The 20,493-nt window shown below is 43.3% G+C and overlaps 1 protein-coding gene across 3 annotated transcripts in view; it reads right to left on the bottom strand.

The window, feature by feature from the left end:
• LHFPL6 (LHFPL tetraspan subfamily member 6) overlaps window positions 1–20,493 on the bottom strand; it is a 194,682-nt gene that overhangs the window by 904 nt on the left and 173,285 nt on the right. The window lies entirely within an intron of this gene.

The raw sequence follows: 20,493 nt of genomic DNA, 5'->3' as shown, positions 1-20,493 counted from the left end.
TACTAAAAATACAATTAGTAAATACACACACACACACACACACACACACACACACACACACACACCAAAGAAACAGGGGCAGTTATATTAATTACAAAGAAAGCAGACTTCCAAGCAAGATGTTATCAGGGATAATGAAAGGCATTAACAATGATACAGACATAATAATCCACAAATGGGTATGAGCCTAACAATAGAACATCAAACTATGTGAGGCAAAAACTGGCAGATTTCAAGGAGAAAAGGATAAATTCATTACCATAGTTGGAGACTTCAATACCCCTCTATTAAAAATAGATAGGTCCAGCAGGTGGAAAAAGCCTATAAGGATATAGGTGAACTTAACAATACCACTAATCAATTAAATATAATTTACTTTGACAGCCTATATCTAAGAACATCAGAATATACATTCTTCTCAATGAAGATGAAATATTCATCAAGATTCTGGACCATAAAAAAAACTTAACACATAAATTATACAATGTCTGCTTTTAGATCACAATGGAATTAAATTAGAAATAGATAACATAAACATGACTAGAAAATTCCCAAAATTTGTGGAGATTAAACAACATAACTACCTTCCCTCATCTTTTTTTTGGCCACACTGGCTGCCTTCTCTGTATCACGTCAGGCTTGTTACTGGCTTAGGTGCTTCACTCATTATTCCTTCCACCTGGAAAATTCTACATCCAGATCACTACACATCTGACTCCTTCTCAAATGACCTCTACAAAGATACCTCCCACCTGCCTCATCACAGTCACTCTACCCCTCACTTCACTTTCCTATGTAGAACGTTCCCATGGTTTGTGATCACCTTGTGCACATGTTTAATTTCAGTGTCAATTAGGGGAGATCGTTGTATATTTTGTTCCCTACTGTACTCCTACACAGTGCCTGGCTCATAATAGGCACTCAATAAATAAAAATGTTGGGTTCAAAGTGAGGGAAAAGAAAAATAGAAAGGAAGGAAGCAAAATAGGCAAAGACCTGTCCTTGAAAAACACAGTAATTCCAGAATTTTATTTTAAGAGCCACTCCAGTGCAATTTTGGCACTGAACTTTTGGAGAGAAGTAACCATGCATTTACAGCCTCATGCAGAGTGTGTTAAAATTGAACAGGATGACAGCTTCTCCTGAAAGATCACATCTCCAAGTCAGGGATGGTTTCACTAGAACAATGACCTCCAATAATACTGATAGATAGTGTAAGAATTTCTCAAGGGTAACAGAATCCCTTCATGGATCAGATTTGCTAACCACAAGCTAATGTGGCTGTGACTCTTGGGAATATTCCATTTTGAATTATTTTCTAACTAGATTCAATAAATCTAGGATGAAAATTTAATAAGTGACTAAGAGATGGCAAGTCTTAGAACCTTTCAAAAAGTCAGCAAAATGTGTGGTCAGTCCATTTAACAAAGGGCTCATAACATAGAACACAATCAATTGTTCATTAATAACAAATCATTGACTGACAAACAGTTCCATGACCTAACATGAAAAGCATAATGATTATATCTTCCTTAATTATTGAACACTTTTTAAAAAATATATTTTATTGATTTTGTACAGAGAGGAAGGGAGAGAGATAGAGAGTTAGAAACATCGATGAGAGTCATCGATCAGCTGCCTCTTGCACACCCCCTACTGGGGACATGCTCGCAACCAAGGTACATGCCCTTGACTGGAATCGAACCCGGGACCCTCAGTCCCCAAGCCAACGCTCTATCCATTGAGCCAAACTGGTTTCGGCTGGACACTTTCTTGAGAAAAGTAGCTGCTGAAGCTAATTATTTGAGCATAAAATATGTGATTAGTGTTGAATAAAGATGGAAAAAGAAGCTACTAAAGAATTGACTACCAGAGGATCAAAGAGAGAGAGAGAGCAGAATATTTTTCAGCAAGGAAATCAATAAAATAGCAGCATTTCAAACTTTAGGGGACCTGCAGCAGATGATATGTATGTTCTACCCAATTCCTTTGGATAACTTTGCTGGCTCTGGGCTCTCATCCCTCAACTTCTGCTTTGCTCCTAACACCTTATACGTATGTGCAAACCCCATCAGTAACTTATGAGTATAGAGCCACTTTGCCTCAATATTTAAAGAGCTAAAGTGCTCCCTGGCATAAGTGTGAAAGCTGCTTTCTTGCCTCCCTGGGACACAAACTCTGTAGTGCAAAGAATGTTCCAGAGCTCTGGTGAGTTTAGACTGAGGCTGGGCCCTCACCTGGAAAATATACGCTTACTTAGTTTTTACTCCTTTACTACCTTGCTTCCCAACTTCCTCACTAGTTTTTCCTTGGATCATTTCCTTGATTACTTGAACATGAATCCCCATTTAAGGATCTGCTCTGGGGAACCCAATTTAAGACAAGAGCAAATTAATAAAATCATTTTTGCTTTTCTTTATCACAACAAGGGTCTGTGAAGTTGCTTCAGGTGTCAGAGGCTTAACTGTCCCATCCCACCCACCCACCCACCCAAACCCTGACATTCTCTGAAAGGCCCAGAGCAAGAATAGAGTCCTCAGCACAAGCTGTCTCATACTCTCCCTGCACTACCACCTTCCTGGGGTAAATCCAATTCCTTGACTTGTTAAGTTGTATGTGTCATCTTACCTAATAATAGACAAACATGTAAAATGACCATACCCCCCAGTACACCCACAGCCAATCAGAGTGGGTATGCAAATTAACCCAACAAAGATGGCAGTTAATTTGCATAGGTACCTGGGTCCCAGGAACATCCTCGGCACTCAGGTCACTCTGAGCCAGTGATAGGAGGTGTGTGTGTGTGTGTGTGTGTGTGTGTGTGGGGGGGGGGTGTGTGGTGGAAAGGGAGCTCAAGCCTAAATCCTCACGCTGAGTGGGCAATTGGAGGGTTGGGGGGAGGGGGGCAGTCTCCCTGCTCAAGCCTAAAGCCTCAGGCGGAGGGTTTAGGCTTTAGCAGGGGCCGAGCCTGTGACTGGAGAGAAGAGGAAAAATCAATGGAAACATATCCTCAGATGATAAAAAAAAAAAAAAGAAATATCATAATATGAAAGATACATCTTGAAAATGCCTAAAGAAAGTTGTCATTTTTTCATGGTGAAGGGACTGGAGTTCAAGTTGAAGAAAACACCTTGGTGGTTGTGGTGGCTGGCAGTGGCTGCAGCAGCAGGGTGATATTTAGTTTGAATAGTCCTATTAATTTATTTGTGCATTTACTTCCCTAGTCTTTGGGGTCCAATTCATAAAATCCTTTCTAAGACCAAGATGCATAAGTATAGTACCTATGTTTTCTTCTATATAATTTGTTTCAGGTTTTATATTTAGATATTTGTTCCATATTTAGTATTTTTTTCTTTTTGGTTAATCCTCACCAGAGGATATTTCTTACATTGATTTTTAGAGACAGTGGAGGGGAGGAAAGAAAAGTCAGGGAGGGAAGGAGGAATGGAGGGAGAGAGAAACCTCAATGTGAAAGAGACGCCTTGATTGGTTGCCTCTGGAACAACTTCTGATTCTTGATTCTTTTCCTCCCACTTCTCCTTTTGCTCTCCTTGGTTCATTAATACAACAAATATTTAAGTGACTACCCCAACTAGAAATTAATGGGTACTAGGGATCTATTTCAGAACAAGATACATACAAGTCCTTGTTATTAAGGAGCTATTGTGTAATCAAGGAACTATTAAAAATAATTACTTAGATAATTATATCATGACTAGAGGCCTGGTGCACAAAATTTGTACATGGGAAGGGGATTCCCTCAGCTCAGCCTGCAGTCTCTCCAATCTGGGACCCCTCAGGACCTCTGGCTCCTAACCGCTCACCTGCCTGCCAGCCTGATCCCCCTAACTGCTCTCCCCTGCTGGCCTGATCCCACTAACTGCTCTCCCCTGCCTGCCTGATCACCTCTAACCTCCTCTGCCTTGGCCCCACCAACATGGCTTTATCAGGAAGGATGTCCAGAAGGACATCTGGAAGGTCGTCCGGAAGCTGTTCGGTCTAGTTAGCATATTAACCTTTAATTACAATAGTATAGATGCCACCTTGTCCTATGCAGGTTGTTCCCAGGTTTTCCTATCGTGGAAGGGGAGCTCGCAGTAGCATCCTGCGTTCTGACCAGGGCTTATGGGCTTGTGCTTTATCTCAGCAGATGTGATTCCTAGTAGAAGACTCTTGGATGTACCTTGAACATTTCTAGAGAATTTGCCAAATCATCCTCCAAAAATGTTAAATCACTTTAAACTCCCACCAGCAACCATGGATGTGCCCTCTTTCCCACTTTGATGCCAATATCATTGATTTCTCCCTAGAAGCTTCCCTCCCGTCAACCAAGACTGCTTGGTACTTGAGCCAACCTCATTGTTCAGCTGGGGACTTGATTTCCCGAGATAGAATTATGCAGGAGGAAAAATAGTTTTCCTCTACCCTTCTGAGTTCCTAGTGGAGGCCCTTGTAATGAAAGACAGATCACCAGGAGAAAAACAAAAGTTCATTAACATGTGTACCTCATGTATATGTGGGAGATCCCAGGGAAAAAGGAGTAACTCCTCAAGGTGGCTTAGAATGCAGATTTAAATACCTTCTTCCTAGGGAAAGGAGACGGCAGATGTAGGCCTCTTAGAGCAGAGTAAATGATTTTTAGGAAAGACGAATTGGGGTTGGGGAAAATAGTTTGTAACAAAGTCTGGGTGTGATGTCATCTTCCACTCTCCTGTCCTGTGACAGGAGTCAGTCTTCTCTGCCCGATGACACTTCTCCCTTCAATGGGACCTATGACATTTAAGCTCCTTTTGGGGGTCCGATTTTAGGCAGATCAGGAGACTTCAGTGAAATCCTCTGCACGCATTTGCTGTTTTTCAAGCATCTGCAGCTCAAGATCATCAACATAACAACACAGCGTATGCTGGGGTGGCATGTTCTCTGACCTTCAGAGTAAATCCAACAGAAGCTTGTTTCCTCTCTCAGGTGATTTGCCACAGTAGTTATTCCCTGGAGACGGTATTCTGACCAGACCTTCCTGGGAGTGGTCATAGCATACCCTGTGCTTGTAGAAGGTGTGGGCCACATCACTAAATAAACCAGGGGCAGTTTTCTCATCCGGGGAAAGGGAGATAAAGTTATGATAGTTTATCTCTCTTTTCACAGATTTCTTGTGGGTTTGTATCTCTGCTGCCCCCCCACCCTGCCAGCAGCCCCAGTGCCTCACCTGAAGGCCTTGGGGCTGCTGGGTACCGGACCTGTGGGTTTGTGTCTCTGATCGGGCCCCCCTGCAGACCCAGAGCTGCCATAGTGGGGCTGTTGGGTTCTGGCCTCCCTGTGAGTTTGTATTTCCCATCCGGCCATCTTTGTTGGGTTAATTTGCATACTCACTCCTATTGGCTGTAGCGTAGTGGAGTAATGGTCAATTTGCATTTTTCTCTTTTATTAGTGTGGATAAGTGCAATATGTGTTTTGAAGGAAAAAAGTCAGGATACTAACAGAGCAAATCACAATAAATCCTATATATTATAATAAAAGGGTAATATGCAAATCGACTGAACAGCAGAATGACTGGTCACTTATGATGCACACTGACCTCAACACAGGAGCTTCCCCTTGGTGGTCAGTGCACTCCCCATGGGGGAGTGCTGCTCAGCCAGAAGCCCTAGGCCGGGCTCACAGCTGGCGAGTGCAGCAGTGGTGGCGGGAGCCTCTCCTGCCTCTGCAGCAGCACTAAGGATGTCCGACTGATGGCTTAGGCCTGGTCCCCTAAGCCATCAGTCAGATATCCCCCAAGGGCTCCTGGACTGTGAGAGGGTGCACACTGGGCTGAGGGACCCCCAGAATGCATGAATTTTGTGCACTGGGTCTGTAGTCTAGTATAGTGTGGCCAGTGAAGGAAAGCCTTAAGGTATAAATGAAATTTATGTTGAGATCTGGCAGATGGGTAGGAGCTAGCCAAGAATATGGTTGGACAGAGTAGAGTGTACTTGCACTAGAGGGATGGGAAATAAAATGTATTGGAGAAATTTGGCCATTTAGGGTTTTATTAAAGTATTGCTCAAGTAAGAGATGGACAACACTTTGTGTGTGACTGAGAGATGGGGTTAAGTGTGACCATCCAGAGTTAGAGGGCTTGAAACTTAAAAACATTCTCTTCAGAATTGCCATCTGTATTGGTAGATGAAATGTAAGGTATTCAACATTAATCAATAAATCTTGAGCACCTACTATAATGTAGCAATGTTACAGAAACTGTAGATTCAGAAGTGAACAAGACAGACAGGGTCTTTGGTATCATGAAGCTTATGTTCTAGTAAGATCAATTCTCGAGTGTTACACACATCTGTTGCATAATTTTGAAACCATCCCTTGCATATTGTTAAAGAGAAAACCAAAGTGATGCCACTCATGCTGAAAGACCAAGATACCAGATTTAGATTTAATGCCTGATCTAATTGCATTTTCAACCTCTTATAGAAATGTAATCTTAACAAGCCTGGAAATTTCTGGTCAAGCACCAGTAAGGTAACCTGTCACATGGGCCCTCTCCATTTTCCCAATAGAAAGAATTAATTTGCATGATAAAAATCCTTTACCCTCAAAAGCAGATAGCCTGGTCTAAAACAATCCTTTCTTTTCTTTTGTTAATAGTTCCCTTGTCCTGCCTTCTTTCTATAAAAACGTTCTACCATGAATACCTCTACATGCTCTTCTAGTTGGTAGATAAGACATAGCCCTTATTATTAATTGCTTAATTAAGTCATTTAGATCTTCAAATTTATTTAGTTGATTTTTTTTTACAATACTTTAACATATGTTGTGTAGAAATTCATCTGCATGAAATTAACCAGCTATGAGAAAATTTTCACATGAAACTATAAATGTAAAAATAAAATATCTAACATTTTGTAATAAACTATGGATTTTTATCTTGTTTGTTTTTTGTAATTATAGTTGAAATTCAATATTATATTACTAATTATTATATCTAAATAATTACTTAGATAATTATATCAGAATAGTGGTGAGACATTCATAAAATTTATGAAGTGGTCTAGTACCCATCTAATACCATATATAGTTATTATAATACTAGAGGCCTGATGCATGAAATTTGTGCACAGGGTGGGGGGCGTCCCTCAGCCCAGCCTGCATCCTCTCTAATCTGGGACCCCTCGAGGGAGATCCAATGAGATAGGGTCTAAACGGGCAGTTGGACATCCCTCTCACAATCCAGGACTGCTGGCTCCCAACTGCTCACCTGTTTGCCTGATCACCCCCAAACCATTCCCATGCCAGCCTGATTGATGTCTAACTGCTCCCCTGCCAGCCTGTTTGCTCCCAACTTCCCTCCTCTGCCGGCCTCGTCACCCCTAACTCCCCTCCCCTACAGATCTGATCACCTCCAACTGCCCTCCCTTGCAGGCCAGGTGCCTCCCAACTGCCCTCCCCTGCTGGCCATCTTATGTCCACATGGGGGCAGCCATATTGTGTGTTGGAGTGATGGTCAATCTGAATATTACTCTTTTATTAGATAGAATAGAGGCATGAGTGGGGGCCGGCTGATTTGCCTTGAAGGGTGTCCTGAATCAGGGTGGGGGTTCCCTTGGGGTGTGGGATGGCCTGGGTGAGGGACTTGTGGTGGTTTTCAGGCCAGCCATGCCCCCTGGTGACTCAAGTGGAGGCCCTGGTATCTGGGATTTATTTACCTTCTACAATTGAAACCATAGCCTGGAGTAGAGCCAAGTCCCCTGCTCACTCTGGCTGCCACCATTTCTGTTTGGTTTAATGTATCTTCTATAATTGAAACTTTGCAGCCTTGAGTGGAGGCCTAGGCCTGCCAGGGTGTGTGGAAAGCTTTGCTTCCTTCGTTGCCGGGGGCAACCCTAGCCTGCTCTTTCAAGCTGCCTCCATTTTCCTTGAGATTTAGCTTCTATAATTGAAACTTTGTATCCTTGAGTGGAGGCCTGGGCTGGCCAGGGTGTGTGGAAAGCTTGGCTTCCATTGCCAGGGAAACCCAAGCCTCTCAACTGCTCTCTGTGGCTGCAGCTATCTTGGTTTGAGTTAATTTGCATATTCACTCTGATTGGCTGGTGAGTGTGGCTGGTGGGCATGGCTTGAGTGAAGTGATGGTTAATTTGCATATTACTTTTTTATTAGGTAGTACTACTAGAGGCCCACTGCATAAAATTCGTGCAGGGGAGGGGGGGAGGGAGGGGCATGTCCCTCAGCCCGGCCTGCACCCTCTCCAATCTGGACCTCTTGAAGGATATCCTACTGCTGGTTTACAGGAATCCGGCCTAAACTGGCAGCCAGACATCCTTCTGGCAATATGGGACAGCTAACTTCTAACTGGTCACCTGATTGCTCCTAACCACTCTGCCTGCCAGCCTGATCATCCCCAACTGACCCCCTGTGCCAGTGTGCTCACCCCCAACTGCCCCCCCGCTCTTGCTGGCCTGCTTGCCCCCAACTGCTTCCTCTGCTGACCTGCTCACTCCAAACTTCCCCCTTCCCCGCTGTTCTGATCACCTCCAACTGACCCTCACTGATGGCATGCTTGCCCCCAACTGGCCTTCCTGCTGGTCTGCTTACCCCCAATGGCCCTGCCCCCCACCAGCCTGATCACCCACAACTGCCGTCCCATCCTGGCCTGACCACTCACAACTGCCCTCCCCTCTTGGCCTCTAACCACCTCTACCTCAGCCTCTCCACCATGGTTTTGTCCAGAAGAATATCTGGAAGGTCTCCTGGAAGGTCTTCCAGTCTAATTAGTATATTACCCTTTTATTAGTATAGAGGCCTGGTGCACAGATAGGGGCCAGCTGGTTTGCCCTGAAGGGTGTCCTGAATCAGAGTGGGGGTTCCCTTGGGGTGTGGGGCTGCCTGGTGAAGGGCATGTGCTGGTTTGCAGGCCGGCCATGCCCCCATGGGGTGACAGTCCCTGCTGGGGGGGAGGGGTGGCCAGCCTGGGTGAGGGGCTGAGGGTTATTTTCAGGCTGGCCTTGCTCCCCGGCATCCAGGCTCCCAGCCCCTCCTTTCTTTCTTTTTCTTTTTTTCCAGCACCCCCTTGAGTCAAGTCCAGGGCCGGTTGGAAGCAGGTATCTTGGGTTTATTTATCTTCTATAATTTAAACTTTGTAGCCTTGAGCAGAGGCCAGAGCTGGCCAGGAAGGCTAGGAAGCTTGGCTTCCTCCATCTCTGGGGGCAACCCAAGCCTCCTGCTCACTCCAGGTCTGTGGCCACTGTCATCTTTGTTGGGTTAATTTGCATACTTGCTCCTGATTGGCTGGTGGGCATAGTGGAGTGATGGTCAATTAGCATGTTTCTCTTTTATTAGTGTAGATTGACTATATTTCCTATGCTGTGCTTCCCAATGATATCTCCATGACTATTTTTGTAACTATGTTTTGATACTTCTTAAACGCTTATTTTATTTTCACCCCACCTCTCCAACTACCCTCTCAACTAGCAGCCAGTTTGTTCTCTGTATTTATGTGTGTGTGTGTGTGTGTGTGTGTGTGTGTGTGTGTGTAGGCTAATGCTCTATCCACTGAGCCAAACCAGTTAGGGCTATGAGTCTATTTTTGTTTTGTTTGTTCATTTACTTTGTTCTTTACACATATAAGTGACTTATTTCATGTAGCATAATACCTTTTAGATCCATTCATGTTGTCACAAATGTTAAGATGTCATTCTTTTATTTTTATGGCTGAGTAATATTCAATTGAAGCATATTATTTATACAAACATTTATTTATGCACACTGAGGTTGCATCTATACCTTGGCTATTGTAAATAATGGTGCCATAAACATAGCAATGCATATGTCTTTTTGAATTAGTGTTTTGAATTTCTTTGAATATATGCCCAGAAATGGGATTGCTGGGTCATAAGGTAGGTCTAGTTTTAATTTTTTGAGGAAATTTCATATTGTTTTCTACAGTGGCTTCACCAATTTGCAAACGCACCAACACAAAATTCCATTTTGTCCACATCATCACCAACACTTGTTATTTGTTGATTTATTGATGTTAGACATTCTGACAGGTGTGAGGTGATATATCATTGTGGTTTTAATTTTAATTTCTCTTATTACTGATGTTGAGCATCTTTTCTCATGTTTATTGCCATCTGTATATCCTTTTTAGAAAAATATCTATTCTAATCCTCTGTTCAGTTTTTAATTGGGTTGTTTTCTTGGTGCTAAGTTGTATGAGTTCTTTATAAATTTTGGATATTAACCCCTTATCAAATATATCATTGGCAAATATCTTTTCCCATTTGGTAGATTGCCTATGCATTTTATTGATCGTTTCCTTTGCTGTATAAAACAATTTTAGTTTGATGTAGTCCCATTTGTTATTTTGCTTGTTTGTTTCCCTTACTTGAGGAGATATATTAAAAATATTATTATTAAGAGCAATGTCAAAAAGTTTGCTGAAGAGGGAAAAAAATGGTGGCCGAAAGGCAGACCTATTGTGCACCTTGTCCAGGGCCAGAATAGGAATGCAACTAAATTGGAGGACATTCTGCTGGAATTACCAACTGAGGTCCAGTTGAGGAGGACACATATCAAGGAAGGACAGAAAACTCCTGGAGATGTCCAGAGAAGAACTGACTCAGCTCCCAGGGGAGACAGGCCAGAGGGCCGAGAGAGAAGGGAGGACTGGGCTATGGGAGGGTCTGTTCCCTCAGAAGATAGAGGCTGGAACCCAGACTGGGCTCCACAGTCCAGAGCACCAGAGCCACACCACATAGCATCCAGCGGTGAAAGGCAGCAGGGCTGCTGGCTGCAGCATTTTGAGCTTTTCAGAGGAAACAAAGGCAGAGGCCAAGCTTACTGGTTTGAACAGTCTCAGGATTCCTTAGTGATTGGATTGGGGGAGGGCCACCCACGCCACCATCCTGGGACAGAAAGGTAATTTTCCTGTACTGGAGCACTGATAAAAAAATCCAGGTGTCCAGCTGAGCCCGCCGTTGGTCTCCATACAAGGATCTCTTTCCAGCCAAGAGCAGAGTAATACTTTGGGCCACTTGTGGAGGAGTAGCTCTAGTATGGGGAAACCCACCCACCACCTTCCCTTAAAGCTAAACAGCACCTCCTCCACCTAAAGCCCTTTCAGAAACACTACTGAGTGGTTAAGATTGGCAACTGGCCAGCAAGCAAAGGCAGGCAGAGGAGCCCAGGGAACAGAAGTCAGCTCTGGGCCCCTGGCTGCCAGCAAACCTATTTCAGAGGGCAGATGGGCTCCTCCTGCTGGCAGCCAAGGCCTGTGCAGACAGACACAAATGGCGGATCAGTGGATTGCTTGGAACTTTAAGGGAGTTGCTGAAATGCAAAGGACAATGCCTGACAGTGGTTAGCACCTAATTACGTAACAGGAAGGCCAGAGTTGGCAGACAGATCAAAAGTGAGCTCCCGACAAAACCGGTTTGGCTCAGTGGATAGAGTGTCGGTTTGTGGACTGAAAGGTCCGGGGTTCGATTCTGGTCAAGGGCATGTACATTGGTTGTGGGTACATCCCTGGTAGGGGGTGTGCAGGAGGCAGTTGGTCGATGTTTCTCTCTCATTGACATTTCTAGCTCTCTATCCTCTCTCTTCATCTCTGTAAAAAATTCAATAAAATATATTAAAAAAAAAAAAAGTGAGCTCCCATGGGACACTGAACTCCACTAAAAAGACACCACTTTTTTTCTTTCTTTCCATTTTTTTCTTCTCTTCTTTACTCTCTTTTTTTCTTTTCTTTTCTTTTTTTTTTGCCTTTCTTAAAAAAATGTTTATTGTTGACAGTATTACAGATGTACCCCTTCCCCCCCACCAATACCCCCTTCACCTGGTTCCCACCCCACCCCAGGCCTTCACTACCCTATTGTCTGTGTCCATAGGTAAGATCTTTGGTTAATATCTTCTTGCTCACTCTTCCCTCTGAGATTCGAGTCAGTCTGTTTCATGCTTCCATGCCTCTGATTCTGTTCTATTCAACCAGGTTATTTTTTCCCTTAGATTTCTTGTTCATTTATTTTGATTTTTACATTTAATTATTGATAGATATGTATTTGTTGCCATTGTATTGTTCATTTTTTAAAATCTCTTCTCCTTTTTCTTCAATTTCATGTAATACTGGTTTGGTGATGAACTCCTTTAGCTTTTTCTTGCTTCATAGTAGTACATGAATAGTAACAGAACGAATTTAAACCAGGAATTATGGTGCCATTCTTCCATTGCCTTTGTCTTTCTAGTCATGGCAGTGGCTTGTTATTATAATACAAATAGAATGCCTTTTACCGGAAGGCAAGTTTTGTCTGTAATCCTTTCAGTTACCAGCAATTAAAGAAGAAAATCTGTTAAAACTTTCTCTTTGCTTCCTAAATGCTCCATCAAACATGACTCTGGGGGCAAATAAGACTCCGAGTTGCTTGGTTGGAAAATTGCTATTTTCAACAATGGGGAATACTATTCTTGACAGATTAAACATATCAATATTTTATATGTCAATAATGGAACAGAAAACAACACATCACATTACATGCCAAGTCAATTGGGAAAAATATCATGGTGGCATTCCAGGGCAGTCCCAGAAAAAGGCTGGGGTAGGAGATCTCTGGCTGATTTTTTAGGGTAGCTCAAGTTAGTTTTAAGTGGAGCTTTTATTAGTAATAGAGACAGAGAAAAGGGTACAAAGAACACTATCTTACTACAAATAACAATGGAATTTCAGTGATCAGTTCATCTTTTGGAAACATTGTAGTTTAACATCTGCCTTTTCATTGGTTAGTTTAATGTTTGAGAGTCTACTATGTATCACGTATCTGCATGCTTCATTTTTATGTTAGTACAATGCCTTAGTCACAGCAGAAAATCGCTAGACATTTGTAATACTATACTTGTGCTTAGAATAAAGATCTTAAATTAATAATCAAACAATAGCTGTCATGTATAGAATGTGTGCTGGGTGCTATAAAGTTTAGAAATTGCTATAATGCTTTCAGGAATTTAGAGAAGCAAATCTGTTTGTACTTTCCCAACATTATTTCCATTTTGAAGATGGAGAAATTGATATCCATGCAAAATAAGTAACTTTCCCAGTATCACAAATAAATGATGAGGCTTGAACTTGGCTCAAACTGATTCCAGAATCTTTTCTTGTGCTCATATTATGTATTAAAAATATCTATATCAAATGTATCTTTCCCATGATATATAATAATTTTTTAAAAATATGCTTTTATTGGTTTTAGAGAGATAGGAAGGCAGAAGGAGAGAGATAGATAGAAACATCAATTGGCTGACTCTTGCAAACCCCCTACTAAGGATTGAGCCCACAACCTGGGCATGTGCCCTGACCAGGAATCAAACTAGTGACCTCTTGGTGCATGAGACAACACTCAATTCACTGATCCACACCGCCAGACCAAGAATTTTTTTTTTATCACTTTGATTTTACCAGTCTTCTTAGAAGATTCCAGGGACCTGTGTCCACCTTTCATGATCTGGTTAGTAAAGGGGTACATTTTGCAGACTTGGTGCTCCCATTTCTTGAGCCAATGGAACCAAACTGGCACTGTCTTGGCAAACCCATCCCTTCCAGAGGATGTAGGAAGTTGGGCCCAATAAACTTGCTTGATGAATTCAGATAATTGATTCTTCCTGGGCGAGGAACCAGCCATGGACACGTATCCCGTACCCCCACCCCCACCGTCAAACTGGGTGTTTTTGACCATCCCTGACACAGTGTGAGCAAAACTGATGAAGGACTCCGGGGCGTGGGCACACCCAGCTTCTGTGTTGGGCAGCTGCCTGCCTGTAAACCCTCCGTGTTTTGACAGGAGACACCCTGCCATCCTCACTCCTACCTAGAGACCTGGCCACAGCACTGCAACATGACCTTAACAGCACAGCGCTGCTCTGTGAAATACAGCACAAAACACTGCAACTCAGATTGTGCTGTCCTCTGACTAAAGCTGTCCAACACAATCCTCCATGGCTCCGGGCCTTCCTGTGCTTTCCATCTGTACCCGAGCCCCACAGCCCAGCTTACTGCGTTCCTCACCGGGTCACTGCTGAGTGCCCAGCCTGTGGCCATAAGTGCCTGAGTCCAGATATAATAAGTTGACTGTCTTCATTTATCAAGGCAGAGTATCTTTCATCTTTGATATTTAATTTTTTAAACATGTCAAAATATAAAAATGCAAAGTTTGTATAGAGAGGAAGCAGGCATATTCGATTTCATATTTTTTTTCTTTTCATTTTCTGAATAAATAATGAAGGCAGAAAGGCAAAAGGATTAATGGAGAGAGAAAAAAAACTTTTGTATTTTAAATGCCATGGACAAAAGTTCAATAGGTGTCTCTCTCCTTTTGAATAAATTCCTTTCTGCCTCTCCATATTCAGGCCATCTTGTTTACATATGCATTAAAACCAAGGACAAAATAATCTGCCATGGCACTGATTCTATTTTGTTCTTTTATGACGTTACTGAACAAAGGTATCTCTAGTGAAAAAGAAACAGGTTTTAAACCTTTGACCTAAAACATACAAAAGCTTTAATTCAGACTTTTAATGAAACAATTAAAATGATCCCTTGTGGGTCTGAAAAGTGATGACAAGAACACCAAACTTGGTTGTTGGCCAAAAAATACAGAAGTGAAAAGTCTGAGGAAAGAAAGTTTGTGGGGTGTGGCTCTTTCTCAAGCTCCCCTGAGTGCTCCGGTTTATTTATTACTGGAAGTAGAAACTCATTGCTTCTGTGGGTCCTTCTGTACAGTTTCAGGATGTACTCTATGTACCCACTAGGGATGTGTTCTAAGGTGTGCTGTCCACAGGCAGAACTCAGAGTGGGTCCCCACTAGTACCTCCCAGGAGCAGATAGAGCAGACTTACCATTAATAGTAGGACACCCTCCCACTACTTCTACCCCCCCCTCCCCTCGCCAAGAGTAAGAACTGAGTTTGTGTACAGCAGCTTCCTACCTCCCTGCCCCTTCACTCCTAGGTTTAGGGGTGAAGTCTCCTGGCAGTTGAATATCTTCCCCCAAAACTCAGTCTGTCTCATTTATGTCGCTCCAGCTTGAAGCATTGGAGCTTTGCCACTTCAAAAAAAAAAGAGGAGGTAAGAAAATTTTAAAAGAGCCCCTACCTTCTTTGTTTGCTTTGTTTCTCCATAGAGATAACCAGAATGTAAAGAGTCAGAACATAAAACCAGACATGTCCATCTTAAGGACTAATGCATTCAAGCTGTGGCATTACTTGGCGGGGTTGGGGGGGTGGGGTGGGGGGAAGCCAGGGGGCAGCTCCTACCATTACACACAATCAAATGTGTCAGAGGGAGCAGGGACTTACTCTCTGGAGAAGATGTATTGGCAAAGAGCTCCTAACAGTGAGGAGGAAACTGGTCTTGCAAGGCTTGTCAGGCCATAAAAACTGAACAATCCACTGCCCTGGGAGGGGGAGGAGAGTCTTTATTGCTGGTCCCAGGACAGGTAATCGGATTCAGCCTGGGGACTCCCAACACCTGGGGGCCTTCCTGTAAACCCACAAATGGGGGCGGAACTATATCTTCCAGACAAAGACCCCAGAAGACTATATAAAGAATGAAGCCCTCTGTGTGTTTCTTCACTCTGATTTAGAAATTATTCCTGGAGTCCAATAGTGTTAATAAATGGGTCCCTCCCTTTCTCTAGGAAGCGTGCTCGGTATTTCTTTGGTCTTCTGAAACAACAGCACTATGTCTAAGGAGATATATTACAGTGAATTTTGATAGGAAAGTTTATATCATCTTTATAAATTTACCCAGTACAGCTCCATTCATGCTGTAGCTGGAATAGGAGTGAGGTGACAGATATACAGAGGAGTACATTAAGGGCAATGACTGGCTGTACAAGGACCACATTCAAATATCAGAACATGTTACATGGGTTTCATATTTTAGGGAAAATTCTTGAATTATAGATTCTTTCAATTATATTCAATGGTATAAATTTCTCTGCTGGATTCCCCCCCAAAATCTTGCTAAAGAGTTGTAATTTTAATTTTTTCTGTTTTGTCTCTCTTGCCCCCATAGCTCCAACATTAAGATAAGGAGCTCAGGAAAACGAGTTTTACCCAAGTGGGCTATTATTGTGCCTCAAAGAAAGGGTGCTAGCCATCTTCAACTTGGGGATTTACCAGAAAGTAATGACCTGAGGTCACACTTTCCTCAGTTGCTCAATTTCATGAAAGGGAAGGAGAGCCAGAACAGTAGTTGGACTTGATATGAGGTTCAGTCATACTGAGCCCAAACTATGTATCAGAAAAAAACAAAAAACAGCTGTTTCTTATTATTATTAGTAGTGACTCCTTGCAGGAATATTCCGGCGGGCTTCCCTCCCTCCACTGCCACCTCCCCCACCACCTCTCCTGCTGCAGTGGGCGGGGTGGGGCAGGGTGGGGTGGGACAGGTGGGGCCACCACCTCTGTGAGCCCGGCCCTGCACGCCCAACCCGCCTCGCCTGCCATTGCGCTGCCATTGCCACTGGGGCGCCAAGCGCCACCGCTGTGTGCCCTGCCCTGCTCACCCAACCCGCAGTGCCTGCTGCCTCCCACCACCACCACCACCACCACCACCACCACCACCACCACCACCACCGCAGCCTTCGAGGCCTGTGCTCCGCCCCGCCCCATCTCGCACGCACTGCCAGTGCTTTCGCTCCAGCAGCCACAGCCGCCTTGCTTTCCACTTTCCCTCCCTCTTCTTCTATGCTGTCTTCAGTCTTCACTCCTCCCTCCCTCTGTGTATGCAAATTAACTGTCATCTTTATTGGGTTAATTTGCATACTCGCTCTTATTGGCTGGTGGATGTGGTGGAGTGATTATCAATCTGCATATTACTCTATTATTATGTAGGATTACTATAATTTTTAATACTTTCTGGATTCTTAATTATTTCTCATATTAGAGTGTAGATATGGGCAGCTAGCATTCTTTTTAGTTTTGAGCATCTGGAGAGTTTAAATACTACTTTGTTATTTTATACAAATGGAAAATCATAATGCAGAAATAAAGTACAGAACAGGCAATACTGTATAAAAGAAAAAGAAGTAAACTCCAAACCTGCACATGACATTGTGTAGTATTCATTCACCTCTTACATGACATTTGCACATGCTGCTCTGGTGATTCAGCACACAGCAGGATAACTGAGGAGGTCCCCGTTTGGGCCACAGCCCATTCTCACCAACCACATTCTATTCCCACCAACCATAGCCAACCACACAAAAAAAAACCCCAAAACCAAAAACAAACATACAAAAAACGGAGCAAATAGCCTGCAGAAAATAAAGACGATATTCAGGCATTAATGATAAAATAACAGGAAATGGTCAGAGAGGAGGGTATGTGTGCAGGACAAGTGTGGCCACGCGGAGTGGCAATGGAGCATAGACTTCATCTCCTCCAGGCGCCTCCCCAGAGGACCAGAGCAGGGCAAGGCCCGGAGGGCACATTTCCCCACAGCACTTCTCAGGCCTCCCACGACTGGGGGTTATGTACTCCAGGGGAAACAACAGGTCCCACTAAAGGAGGGGGTTTTTGTAGAAAGGTGCTCCCTAAGAGAAAGGCTTCAGGATTTTTATGTGCAATTACAGCTGTCCCAGACAGCTTCAGCTGTGAGTGCAGGTGGCAAGACACTGGCGGCAGGAGGATGCAGAGTTGGGGATTACACCTGAGCAGGACAGGATTTTTCCCTTCACCACGGGCCAGGCTGGGCTTCCTCTGCCCGTGGGAATTTCTCAGCATCATTTGGTGTCACCTTCCACAGTGTTCCTTTGGGTCCCCCTGGGATCACCCAGTTTGGCTCTTGGTTAACTTAGAGCCGCTGCCTGGTTTTCCTCTGTCATCTCCTTGCACCGGCTGTCTGTGTGAGGGAACACAGCCTTCTAAGTGACCTTCAGTGACGTGGCCTTAAGTGTCAAAAGTTTGGAACAGGTCCAGCAAAAAGCCATTGCTGCTCTGACATCTTTATGTTTGGTTAAAACTCAATGCATATTCAATACTTTACTGCTACCCAGTCTCCCCTAAAGCAATATCAGAATGGGATCATAAATTTACTGTAAGCAATGACTAGAATGCATCAAACGTTAGGGATCTCTTCCAGAATCCAGTGGCGGACACTAACTGCTGCTTTTTGCAAGCACTTCCCAGGCAAGTCCCACTCTGGTGCACAGCTGTATTACTATCACAGAAGCTGACAACAGCTTCTTCTTCCTTCTGTTGTTGTTGGCAGAAACAGAGACTTCTGTGTGGACATCAGGATAACTGGTTCACTCAGCTTATGAAGCACCCACTATCACCTAGGTTGAAAAAGCTTAAAAATCAAATTCTATTTTTCCCTCATTCTTTCTCAATAACTTGCAAATCAGTTTTCTCAAAGGCAGTTAGATTTGAGAGAAGAGCAAATATTTGTCAGGAGTCACAGAGCTAAAAATAACAAGTATAAAGAAATGTGGGATGGTCACTGTTCAGACTAGAGAAGAAGAGATATCTCGTTGGATTGAAAATATGAAAGAACACTCTCATCTTTTCCCAAAATCATCTTTCTAAAAAAAGAAGGCATTTAAAAAATTAATTTCCATTAGACTCCTATTATATTATTGTACATTACAACCACAAATGTGAACTCTTTATGAAGACCCTTCCTTGCCTAACTACGACTTACATTTCTGGATTCAGTTTAAGTGTTCTTTCCCTAGGAGGCCCCACCTTCTCTCTCTACACTAAAGTGTTACCTTTATCATGGCTGAGACATGGAATTAAAACTGGTTGAAACAAGGATGCAGTCCCTAAAGCAGATCTGCAGTGTCATAGCCTTTTTCCTGGCTCTTCTTCCTGACCTCTGCAACCTATCCCCGAGCCACCCTGAAAAATGCCCACCCTCATCTTCACCTTCCTTAACCCTCTACAGCCTTAAGGGCTCAGCTAAAAATAATATATTTCCTTGGCAAGCTCCCAGGTGAGGCCAGGCCCCCTTGAATGGTGATATAACCAAATAAAATATCAGTCAGGCTGCTTTTAGCTGCAAATAAGAGAAAGCATGCCCAAAACTTTACCCCATAAGGAAATGAATTACTGCGTGGTCAGCTATGTTGGGAATTCCCAGGGAAGGCCTGTTTCAGGGATGAATTCTCTGCCCACCAAGCTGCCCTTCCTACAGCTCCAGCTGATCAGAGATTACAACCAGAGGGAGGGAGAACATCGCTTCTGGAGCCTTTCCCTTAGACATGTGATTCCTTTTTCCTCAGAAGTCTCTGGAAGCATTTCCTCTAATCTCACTGACCCAAATGAGCTTAAGGCTTCCCATCGCATGCTAGTGTTAAGAGGTGGGATAATGAAAATTAATTTACAGTGCTTGCCACCTTATATTACAACACTACACAACAAGAAAATTGTAGTATTTAGTAGCATACTCTAGGATAATTGGATGGGACTGCTCAGCACAGAGTCTTGGACTGACCTAAACCCTGACCTGGGGGCTGAAGGGATCAATAAAGGAGCACATCTGGAATGAAGATGTTTCTGGCATGTCAGGGATATGCTTTGGTTGAAGTCAGGGGGCTTCAAACTACAGTACAAGCACCTGTTTTTGTAAATAAAGTTTTATTGGAACACAGTCATACCCACTCAAAGGTGAAGTGCCTTTTATGTTACAACCCCAGAGCTGAGTAGTTAAAATAGAGAATATATGGTTCATAAAACTGAAAATATTTACTTATCTGTCTCTTAAAGAAATGTCTGCCAGCCTCTGGTTTGGAGTAACCAACTAGAGCAGAATAATATTGGCAAAGCAACCACAGTGCCCACTGCTTTGTCTGACACTTTCCTTTCCCACGTATATTATCTCCTTGAATATCTGCCACTCCTGCTAGGTTTTAAGTTCCCTAGGAGCCATGAACAGTGTCTTTTTAAATTCCTTCTGGTGCCTAGTCCCAAGCATCTAGCACAGGCCTACCCCGTAAATATCTGTTGGCTGAGCGAGTGAATGAACGTGCCCCTTAAATAATCTTCATGTGGAAACAGAAGCAATGATTTCTTTCAGGATGTGCTCTAGAAAGAGAGTAACACCTTTCAATAAGGCATGCCAAGAAAGTGCCCCATATTCCACAATAAGGAGGGCATGAACCTTATCGCTAACATTTCCCAACCTCTGGGAGGAATATGTGGCCACACACTCTCTCTTTTGAGAGGAGGAGAAGTAAGCTATTCTCAGAAGTGGCAGAGGTCAGTGTATGCCACTAATAGTGAGGCCCAGAGCTCTCCTTACTGAGAATGCTCACCCTCACATGCATGCTGCACCGTCCAATCTCAAATTTGCAATCATAATCTGTGATTTCACTCACTCATTGAAGTTCAGCCTTCATTAGTATTCAGGGAACAGTAACAATTTCTTAAAGATAATAAACATAGGCAGTCCAGTGAGATCGGTATAGTGATATCTCTATGCTAGTTTCTCTTTACTTTTTTTTTTTTTTCTAAAGTA

The sequence above is a fragment of the Pipistrellus hanaki genome, assembly GCF_964339955.1.
Source record: "Pipistrellus hanaki genome assembly, chromosome: 3".
Lineage (NCBI taxonomy): Eukaryota > Metazoa > Chordata > Mammalia > Chiroptera > Vespertilionidae > Pipistrellus > Pipistrellus hanaki.
Note: the sequence above shows the minus strand (reverse complement) of the source record. Positions and strands in the feature narration are given on the sequence as shown.